Source organism: Lygodium microphyllum, chromosome 24 (genome assembly GCF_053477565.2).
Source record: "Lygodium microphyllum isolate KBCC chromosome 24, Lygodium_microphyllum_v1.1.10, whole genome shotgun sequence".
Classification (NCBI taxonomy): Eukaryota; Viridiplantae; Streptophyta; class Polypodiopsida; order Schizaeales; family Lygodiaceae; genus Lygodium; species Lygodium microphyllum.
This window is the reverse complement of record NC_141158.1, coordinates 124,841,011-124,852,363: the sequence shown is the minus strand read 5'-3', so window position 1 is coordinate 124,852,363 and position 11,353 is coordinate 124,841,011.

The following is an 11,353-nucleotide window of genomic DNA, read 5'->3' as shown; positions in this document are numbered from 1 at the left end:
GGGAGACGTAAAAAGGGGAATTAAAATTTATGGGTTTATGGCACGTTAGATGATTTGTTTTGAATATTTGCTGATTAGTAAGTAAACAAAAGGAAATAATTACATAAAGGCGGAGAAGAAACAACCTAAGAGGAACCTAAATGGAGATGTATAGATAGATCTATTGGATCTATACCTTGAAACCAATCTTTTTAAAGTCAAGCACAAAACTTCCTGGATAAATTGCCACTAGTATGGCAGGAGCAATTTATGAAGAGTTGCCTTGAAAGATGGGGAGAAACCATAGTTTTCCTAGGCTTAGCATCCTAGTGCCCAAAATAGAGACCTAGCTGTGAAGATTTAAGAGATGAAGTGCAAGACTAAGCAAGCTTACTAAGTTCTAGACATTAGATTAGTTGGACTCTATTGATGAGTGTCGTAAATATGAAGGAAGGCTAGATAAATCATAGAAATCAGTTACCAATATCACCTATCTAGTGCAACAACTCTTAGGAGTTGGCTTGGAAACCTAGTTAAAAGTGACTTGGTCTTTGGCCAATGCACCAGAAATGGTAACCCTCCCATGGCAACCATAAAAATCACACAACCAAGGTTGCAAGGCACCAAATTATATGGCTGAGGTTTTGCCTCTAACCATAAAATCTACAAAACATGCCCTCTTGCCATGAAAACTTACACATGGCCACAGTAATAATCACCATCATCCTCACCCTCTTCATCACTATCAACCTCCATGAGACAAGAAAAGATAGGAAAAACACAAGAGAGGAAGAGAATTCTGCAAGAAAGCAAGAAAGCATGAGGAGAGGAGAGAAGCAAAGAAGTGGGAAGAGACACCTAAATGTGTTGTGCCCTCTCCCAACCAACTCCTCCAACAATTTTTTTTCCTCTATTATTTAATATTTCATACTACAATTTTGAACTAAGGTCTAAGAGACCTTCTTATTCATTTGCAAAAGAACAATCTCCTAGCTTCTTTCAAACTTTGAAAACACATCCACAAGGTGATGACTTTATAGATTTGAGCCATGCCTTTACAATGATTTTAAAATGGATTTTGCATAGAAATTACATTATTTGAATGTTAGAATCTTGAGATTTTGCCAATGAAACTTCCAAAATGTGCCTATTTGTTGCACAAATTGTGGGTTAACAGAATAGCATCATAAAGACTAAAGAAAAGAAAAAAGCTAAATCAGAGTTGGAGTTATCCAATATAGCTAAATCAGAGTTGGAGTTATCCATGGCGACCATTGAGAAATTGTGTTCCTTGGTGCAAGAAATATCTAACACTAACTCATGGGTATTGGATAGTGGTGCCTCCCGACAAGAAATGTCTATATAATTCTATGAAGCATCACCATGATGGTTGGAAATGATGCAAAATGCCCTATTAAGAGAACATGTATTGATTCCTATAAATGGTGAATTCAAGAATCTTTCAAATGTGTTATATGTTACAAAGATTAAGAGAAATCTACTATCAATTCCTTCTATAAATGTAAAGAGTCCATAAGATGAGGCTCATTAATATAGGTGCTGAAATCGTCAATAGTGATGGCAAAGTTGTCAAAAAAGGAGAAAGGAGGAATAACCTGTATGAGTTAAGTGCTCTTATAACCACTATTGGTATGGGCACAGGTAAGCTTTGGCATGAAAGATTTGGCCACATTATTTTTGCATTGTTAAAGAAGCTACATAAGTAAGGCGTGGTTGCTCACCTACCTACGATAATTGAAATGATGGAACCACATGAAGCTTGTATGATGGGCAAGCAACAGAGAAAGGCATTTCCATAAGAAAGACATAACAAAGAGAAGGCTTCTCTAGAGTTGGTGCATACTAACTTGTGCAATAAAATGCCTACAAAAGCCTTAGGAATATCTTCTTACTTTATGTTGATCATCGATGACTATAGTAGGAAGATGTGGATGTACTTCATGATAAGGCTCAAGCTTTTGGTAAGTTTAAAGATGGGCTAAGACTTGTTGAGAATGAAATAAGGAAAAGTGTGAAGAAGTTTCGAATAGATGGTGGTGGTGAGTTCAACTCAAAGGAGTTTAAAGACTTTTTCAAGGGAAAAAGAATAAAGCATCAATTGACCATGACTCATACACCTCAATAGAATAGTGTTCTTGAATGCCAAAATTGCACCATTGTGGAAATAGCAAGGTGCATGCTTGAGGGTAAGGGATTTCCTAAGTAATTTTGGATAGAAGCTTTTAATACTAAAGTATTCTCAATTGAAGTTACATAAATGCTCTAAAAGGTAAAACTCCCCATGAGGCCTATTCTGTTAAGAAACCATCTATCTCACATTTTAGAACTTTGGATGTGAATGTTACATACATGTTCCAAAGGATAAGAGAAAAAAGTTAAATCTATAGTGATGAGGAAAAGGCTTACAAATTGTATGACCAAGAGGCAAAGAAGATCATAGCAAGCCATGATGTGGTGTTCAAGGAATAGCCACATATAGTGGAGGAGGAGAATATAAGTTGTTCCACTTTATCATCTAACGAAGAAGTAGTCTATTATGAACCTATCCCAAGAGTTGTCCCTACTCTCAAGGAGAAGGAAGCATCGTCTTTGGATGATGAGGACAAAGTTCATCATCCCTACAATCACACCACTAGAAAAGCCATTGCTATGATAGGTGAAGCAACTTTATGGTCACAATAATCATGTGCCTACTATAGTTGAGGAAAAGGTGGATGGACCAAGGAGGTCTCTGATAATAGACGAGTAAAGAAAGGCTTCTACTCACATAGTCAATATGGCCTTAATGGCTAAGATTGTGAGAGAAGTAAAGAAGCCCACAAACTTGGAAGAAGCACTTGTTGTTCTAGCATAGAGAGTAGCTATGCAAGCTGAGTATGATAACATAATGAAGAATGACACTTGGAAGCTAGTGGATTGGCTAGAAAAAAAGGAATATTATTGGCACTGAGTGGGTATGGAAGGTAAAGTATAAGGCTGATGGCAACTTAGAAAAGTACAAAGCCATATTAGTTGCACATGGATTTTCATAGGTTGAAGGACTTGATTTTCAAGAATCATTTGCTCCAACTACTAGAACAATCATTATCCACATAGTACTTGTAGTGCCTACTCATAAGAAGTGGTTAGTTTCCTAAATGAATGTTGAATCAACATTCTTGAATGGCGAGGAGGTGTATGTGGCTCAGCCAGCAAGGTTTGACGCCCCCATTCTGAGAAGAAAGTTCATAAGCTGAAGAGGCATTATATGGGTTAAAACAAACCCCTAGAGCATGGTACCGGCATATATATAAATTATTTCTAGGATTGAATTTCAAAAGATATGCCTTAGATGCTAACTTGTAGGTTTATAGGGATAGTGAAAAGTCTATAGTGATTGTCCTATATGTGGACAACTTTCTTATTATAGGAGACTATGAAGATATGATCCATCGGACTCGAAAGGCTTTGAGCTCTGAGTTTGAAATGACAAACTAGGGCTTGTTACACTATTGTTTGGGAATTGAAGTCTCTGGCAAAATCTTCATCTCTCAAAAGAAGCATGCATGGGAGATCTTAAAAGCATTGGCATGATTGAGTGTAAGGAGATAGCTACATCTATGAAGGTCATGTGAAGTTATCCATTGAGGCTACATCATCACTAGCAAAAATTGGGAGGTATAGGAGATTGGTTGGCAGCCTCATCTACTTATGTAACACTAGGCCATATATCAGTTTTACTATTGGTGTTTGGAGTAGGTTCTCAAACAAACCACGAGAGAGTCATTGGAAAACTGGGATGCGAGTGCTCATATACTTAAAGGGAACTCTTGACTATGGTATCATATATAGTTCTAGAAGTACTCTTATAGGAAACTATGACTCATATTGGGTAGGTGACATTGATTCCAAAAAATCAAATTTTGGATATTATTTCTATTTGAATTAAGAAATCTTCTTTTGGATCAGTAAGAAGTAACCAACTATGGCATTGTCTTCTACCAAAGTAGAGTAGAAGGCAGCTTGCTTTGCTACATGTGAAGCAATATGGTTAAGGAGGATCCTATGACAATCAAAGTTGCATCATCATTGCCAAAAGTCCAATTTTTCATGCGTGCACTAAATATAGTGAGATCCAATATCACTATGTACGTGACTTGATTGAGGATGGAATACTAGAGGTGGTCTATTGTCTAGTGGGGGAGAATGGAGTTGATATCTTCACCAAAGCTCTTACAAATGATCTCCTTCAAATTCATCTTCAGAGAATTGGCATTGGACCAAGAATGTAGTTCACCTATGGGTGGACATTGAGGGGAGATATTAGATATGCTCAATATCCCACCCTCATAAGGTGCCACCAATGATTCATGGTGTTTTAAGTTGTGAGGCCCCCATTATGAGGAGAAGCCATGTGTGAGCATGGATATTAAGTGGGTCCTAACTTGAAAGTCAAATGAGGTCTATGTGTTTGAATGGCAAAAAGGTGACCTCTGTAGATCTAGCCTCCTTTGGGTTAGATAGAGTGGTTATTTTAGTAGCAACTCGAGGTACAATGCATCAAGTTGCAGGGGCTTGATAGTAAAAGGAATATTCTGACTAGGGAAGGTTCATAATATGGTCAGACATGCCGACTAGACTACATTTCCATGCTATAAAATGAAGATCCCTCTAAAGCCAACATCAATCTATATTTCACCCAATCATAGTTCTTCCAACTACCTTAAGCTCTTTGACTATCATCTATCTGGATCGCCATCTGAGTAATGGATGCGCATAGGTGGACAGATCCATCTTTGTATCAATTCTCATTTGAAATTAAAGAAGAGTCTGATCTTCTCATACTTGCTATGTGTTCTCTACTCCTTGCTCAAATTTTATATGTTGTGCCATGTAATTTCTATACTATGAACACTTGGGGATGCTCAAAAAATCCTAGGGAAGGTCTAGATCAAGATTGGAAGCTATAGAAGTGATTCAGGGAGAGATAAAACTAATGCATACATTAGTGAGTGGCTACCATGAAAACTATGAGTAGAACTCTCTTCCCAAGCTGAGGTGAAGGTCGATGAAGGTCCTCAAATGCCTACTATAATACTAATTGAAAGGTGAAAGGTTTGAGCAAGAATGAGAGCACAAGCAAAAGAATACAGTAAGAGCTATGGACATTGGAGTAAGGAGAGAGAGCAAGACCGTATGTGGAAACTCCAATAGTCACAATGTGTGACCTATAGTAAGAATAAAGAATATGCCAATGTTTTTATTTTAGATGATTTTTTTCTTTTTAGGCTAAAAATATGAGTCCATGAACAACAAATTAGGTCAAAATTAGGGTCATTTTTTAGTCCCAAAATCATAAAATTTGAGTTTTAATTACCTAAAATTGTCGCTTTTGTAGAAGAAAAGTATGGTTATCCATAGACATTCATACAAAAGTATATAGCAACATGTGATAAAGTACTTCTCAAGTTAAGCACCTTGTCACTAAAAAATGATCAATTTTCAAAGAGAGGCATTTGAGAAAAAAAATCATTGGTCGCCACCATCTATGTAGTGTACAAGTGTATGGGTAGTAAGTACAAGAAAAATATGCCTGCAGCTAGGCACAAGTGCCTTTAAACCCCCAATAACAACTTGGTATCCATTGAAGTGAAAACGTCCTAAATATGTAGGAATGGTTGTTCAATCGACTAGTTGTAGAAGCTTATAACCAAGGAGGGACTCTGATCTACTAAATATCACTTATTATATTGTATAACACTGGTGGTGTACCCTCAATTTACATGACAATCAAGCTGTCTAATACGAAGCTATTTTCCTACCAATTGTTTCCACTTTGTTTCTATGAACATGTTTGTTGCATTTACAACTCATATGCACACCAAATCTTTTGCAAATTAAATATTTCATAGTTTTTTGAATAAATATATTTTAAAGAGAAAATATTATTTTTTCATTTAAGAAAGACAATGCATATATATTTTTCACTCAAAGCATTTTTATCCTAATTTAGAAGGAAAAATGGGAACAAGGGAAAATAATGGAGGAAAATTTAATGAAATGACTACTAATAGATGAGTATTTATTAATTTATATTCTCAATTTTTTTCTTTCTACCACTCATTGATCATGATATTAATTTTGTCTTAGGTTTTCCTCAATTTAAAATCATATCCCCTTTATTGGAACATGAAAAAGAAAACTAGATCTAAATAAGCAACATCTTCCTATTCAAAATAGTGTATTGCTTATTGACAAAAAGTCAAACATCAAAGTCATAGATACTTATAAGCTTAACCAAATTAGGCAAGCCTATCAATATTACACTCCAAAACCTTTTTTATGGGTGGTTGGTAAGCAAACCCTTGAGTTTTGGGAGGAAATAAATGGATGGATGTGAGGAATCCACTACTCTTGGGTTCATACTTCTACAATAATACATTGCAAGTGAAGATGTTGACCATTCCAAATTATTTATATATATATATATATATATATATATATATATATATATATATATATATGCCAAAATGACATTTGAGACTCCAAAATAAGGTACAATTGGTGTGGTGTCTCATTAGAGTACAAACAAGGTTCACTAAAAAGTAAGACCACTTATAGAGTCCTATGATTACATAGGAAATATAAAATATCTAAAAACTAGAAATCCTAAGTTAGAATTGACTAGTAAGCTTTGACTAGTTAAGGAAAAGAGAAAAATGAACTCCTATTTCTAGACTTGGTCTTAGTTTCTCATGAGGCACACTCAAGGCAACTAAAGAGAACATCTAATATTATTGAGAGAAATTTCTTTACCCAAATTGAAAATATAGGCCCATGGTTTATATATATATATATATATATAGTTGCATTAATATCCATTGTCAACCAAACTAAACTTTTTCCTCCTTTCTAATTATCTCTCCTACTATGAAGAATGTGAGGAAAAAAGATGGCAAATGGTGTAAGGGTTAGGATTATTGCATTACTACTTGAACATTCATAATATTACCAAAAGGATAGGATTTTATTGCAATAGGCAAAGTGCACTTGATATTTTTTGAAAAGTTTCGACCTTGATGTATGTAAGGTTGTGGCTACTCTTGCAAAAATTATGTCATTATAGCTATAGGGTGGAATTACTAATAAGAAAAATGAAAGATCAATTATGCTCAATATGAGACTAATTGTGCTATTGAGAGGGTTATTATTTTGAGATGTAGATCTAATGAAGAACGCGAGGGAAAAATTTGGCAGACTACGTGAGGGTTATGATTATTGCATTACTACTTGAACATTCATCATATCAACCAAAGGATAGGATTTTATTGCAATAGGAAAATACAATTGATATTTTTTTTAAAGATTCAACTTTGATGTATGTAAGGTTGTGGTTACTCTTGTAGAACTTGCCTTATGAGGCTTAGTTTTGAGATTCGTGTGGTCCACTTGATGCATCCTTATATCAAGAGGTTGTTGACTATCCTTCATATTTTGGCCAGATGTGCAATTTTCAATGCCACATATCAACAAGTTCTTGCATGCCCCAAGTTCAAAATGTTACCAAATTCTAAAGAAAATATTTATTTCTTTGTAGGGCACACATGTTGAGTAAATTGTAGATTGACGGAGGGAATTGAAGGTGATTGTGAGCCCTCAAATTTTTGTTCTAAAGTAGGAAAAATGGGGTATTTGTTAAAATGGAGGGCATCTAAGATGATCATCATCCCCTTAAAGTCTATTCTTTAAAAAAGGAAAAACAAGATTATATTATAGGTGTTCTTTTCAATCATAAAAAATACTTGTTAGAGGAGGGAAGTTCTAGAGAGGATTTATATAAAGTTGTGAGAATAACATGGCCATTATCTTTTTTCCATTAATCAAATCATCTTGTTGAGGACTCCTCTTAGACCTCCCACCATTGTAAGGGTGTGTACCTTGCACCACCATTGCAAGGGGTGTGTGTCTTATTGCTTGTTACATTTCTTTCTTCCATAAAATTAGAGATTATAGCTATGGTTGCTTTGATCATGTATTATTCATGCTTCTTATTCATTTTATGTGTTTTCTTGGAACTATGTAATTAGCTCTTTTACAGTAGAGCTTGATATCTCAACACCCCCTCAAGGTCAGCATGAGCTTATGAACTCCAAGCATTGTCTTGAAGGGTTGAAGCTTCTCAGCTCACAAGACCTTGGTGAAAATGTCAGCAGCTTGATCCTCTGTGTTGACATAAACTAAGTCAATATCACATGCCAGAACCTGCTCTCAAATGAAATGGTATTGGATTTCTATGTGTTTAGTACATACATGATACTCTAGGTTTCTAGGCAATTGTATACCCAGTGGATGATAATCTTCTTGTCCACTTGCATCCCCAAATCATCAAGTAGTCTAGGTAGTCAAGCTACCTCACATGCTATAATTCTAGCACCTCTGTACTTTGCCTCTGTAAGGCAATTGTTGGTTGTTTCTTACTGCTTCAAGAAATAGTAGCACTACCAAAAAAAAACATAAAACCACTAGTAGACCTCCTATTTGAAATACTACAAGTCCAATCTATATTTGTACAACAATGAAAATCCAATGGTATCTCCGCATCATAGAATAAGGCATAATCCCATGTGGAGCTAATATATTGCAATGTGTGCAACACTACATCTAAATGTGGCTTCTGTATGGAAGTTACATAAATAGATTCTCCAAACCAATTGTGTAGTTTAGGTCTAGTCTAGTCATTATTAAATATATAAGAGTGTCCACAATATTTTGATACACAATGACATCCTCAATCAAGTCACCCTCGTATGCATTAAGCTTAGTATTAGCATCCAAAGGTATTGAAATAGGTTTGCAGTCATCCATACCATACTTTAACATATTTAATGCATACTATCTCTATGATAACCATATATCATCTGGAGTCTTGATTATTTCTATGCCAAGAAAATAGTGTAGCTCTCTCAAATCCTTAATATCAAATTCATTCTTTAAGAGACCATTTACATGTTCAATCTCAATCTCACTATCACTCATAATGATCAAATCATATAGTAATGGCCACAATTCATGCATCACTCTCAAATACATAGAGTGAGTGATCAACCTATGCTCTACCAAATCTAATGCTGACAAGGTATTTTGAAATCCTATTACGCCATGCTTGGGTACTTGCCTCAACCCATACAAGGCCTTATGAAGCATGCATACATAATTTAGATGACTCTCATCCATGTAACCAGGTAGCTACTCCACATAAACTTCCTCTTGTAACTCCCCCTACAAGAATGAATTCTTAATATCCATTTGATGTATAATCCAACCTTTTGATGCAGCCGTTGTTGTGATAGCCATTACAGTGGTTGTTTTAGCCATTGGAGCAAAAGTTTCCTCGTAATCAATACCATGAGTTTGCACATATACTTTGGTGACTAGTCATCCTTATAACACTCATAGATCCATCTCTTGACCTTGTAAACCCATTTGTAGCCAATAGATTTCTTACCTTTAGGTGAACGCACCAACTTCCTTGTGTCATTCTCCTTAAGTGTAGCCATTTCTTCATCCATAGTAAGATCCCAATACTCATTATCCACTATATCCTCAAAAAAAGTGGGTTTCACATCCTGCACAAACTTAGCCATCATGTATTCATAATAATGAGCTACATAGCTATCATATGTCAATCGCTTTGTTAGTTTTCTTACTCTACTTGACCTACATGGACTTGGATTACTACCAAGTACTTCAGCATTCTCTTGCGTCTTCCACATGTCAAGTGTTTTAATAAATGAGATCCCAAACTTCTCATCCAAGCTCTGCTCATCAGAGCCATATGAATCAACATCAATATGAGAGAAACCTAACGATAGATCTCTAATAATAAGTGATTTTTCTTTACCTTTTCTTGACATATGTGATGTACTCGGTGCAATAATCTATAATCTCAATCTACCACTCCAAGATCTATCAATAGAACCATGGCTAAGAGACTCTTGTGGTTCACTCAATGTTTATGACTACTAACCTATTTTTTGTACAACCACACTCTCATGCTCATCAACCCGACAACTAGATTCTACACATTACAATGCTAGCTACCCATTTCATCAAAAATATCAACCTTGCTAACTCTTAGCTCATGTATAACAAGGTTACAATATCTATATTCCTTTTGCTCAAGAGAATATCCCACAAATACACATTTTTATACTTCAAGGTCCAATTTACTATGCAACTCATTAGAAATATACACATAAGCAATACATCCTAATACTTTTAGATGGGACAAATTTGGCTTTCTACCGGCAAACTTCTCTTTAGGTCTCATACCGTACAACAACAATGGGTGTCATATTCATAATGTATCTAATAGTAGCAACTACTTCATCCCAATAATAATAAGGCAAGTTTCTTTCTAACATCAATGCACGAGCCACGTCTACAATGTGTATATATTTTCACTCAATAAATCTATTTTTTTACAGAGCATATCTACATGTGTACTACCTCTATATTCCATTTTTCTATAAGAAATTAGAAAACTCATTAGAGAGACATTCATCCCTTCCAGTTTACCTTAAGTATTTAATATGCACCCATGTTTTCTTCTCAACCAAATCCTTAAAGCTTTTAAAGCAAGTGAACACTTCACTTTCTTAATGCATAAAGTAGACCCATACTTTGCGAGTATGATTGTCAATGAAGGAAACATAATGTTTGCAACCACTTAAAGTTGTAGTCTTTGAAGAACACCACACATCAAAATGTATCAATTCAAGTGGCTTCTTGCATATATGCTTTTTATATGGAAATGCATCCTTGCTTTCTTTTTAAATTGATATACTTCACATATTTTATGCATCCCATCAACTATAAACTTAGGCAAACCATCCATAATTTGTTTTGACTACATGTCTTTCAACCACTGCACATTCTTACAACCAATTCTCTTACATCAAATTCCAATATCAACTTAAATACTTGAACCTTGTGCGAAAATAGAAGCATCTATTTCAGAAAAAGTTACATCAAGAGTGAACAATCTTTCAGTATTTTTTCCTTTTGCAATCAACTTGCACTCATAGGATGTTCTACATAACAATCATCAAATGTGAACCGAACCCACAATCCATGTTTTATCATCATCTGATCAATAGAAACCACATTATTTGTAATATTTGGTATATGGAGTATATCAACCAAGTACTTAGTTTTACCATCCTACATACTCAAATGAACATTTTCAACATGAGTAATGGAGTGAGTTGTATCATCCCCTATCCCCACATAGCTTGGAGACTCTGGACTGCGAATCTCTCTAAACAGTGCTCTATGAGAAGTCATTTGGTTAGAGGCACCTGAGTCTACATAC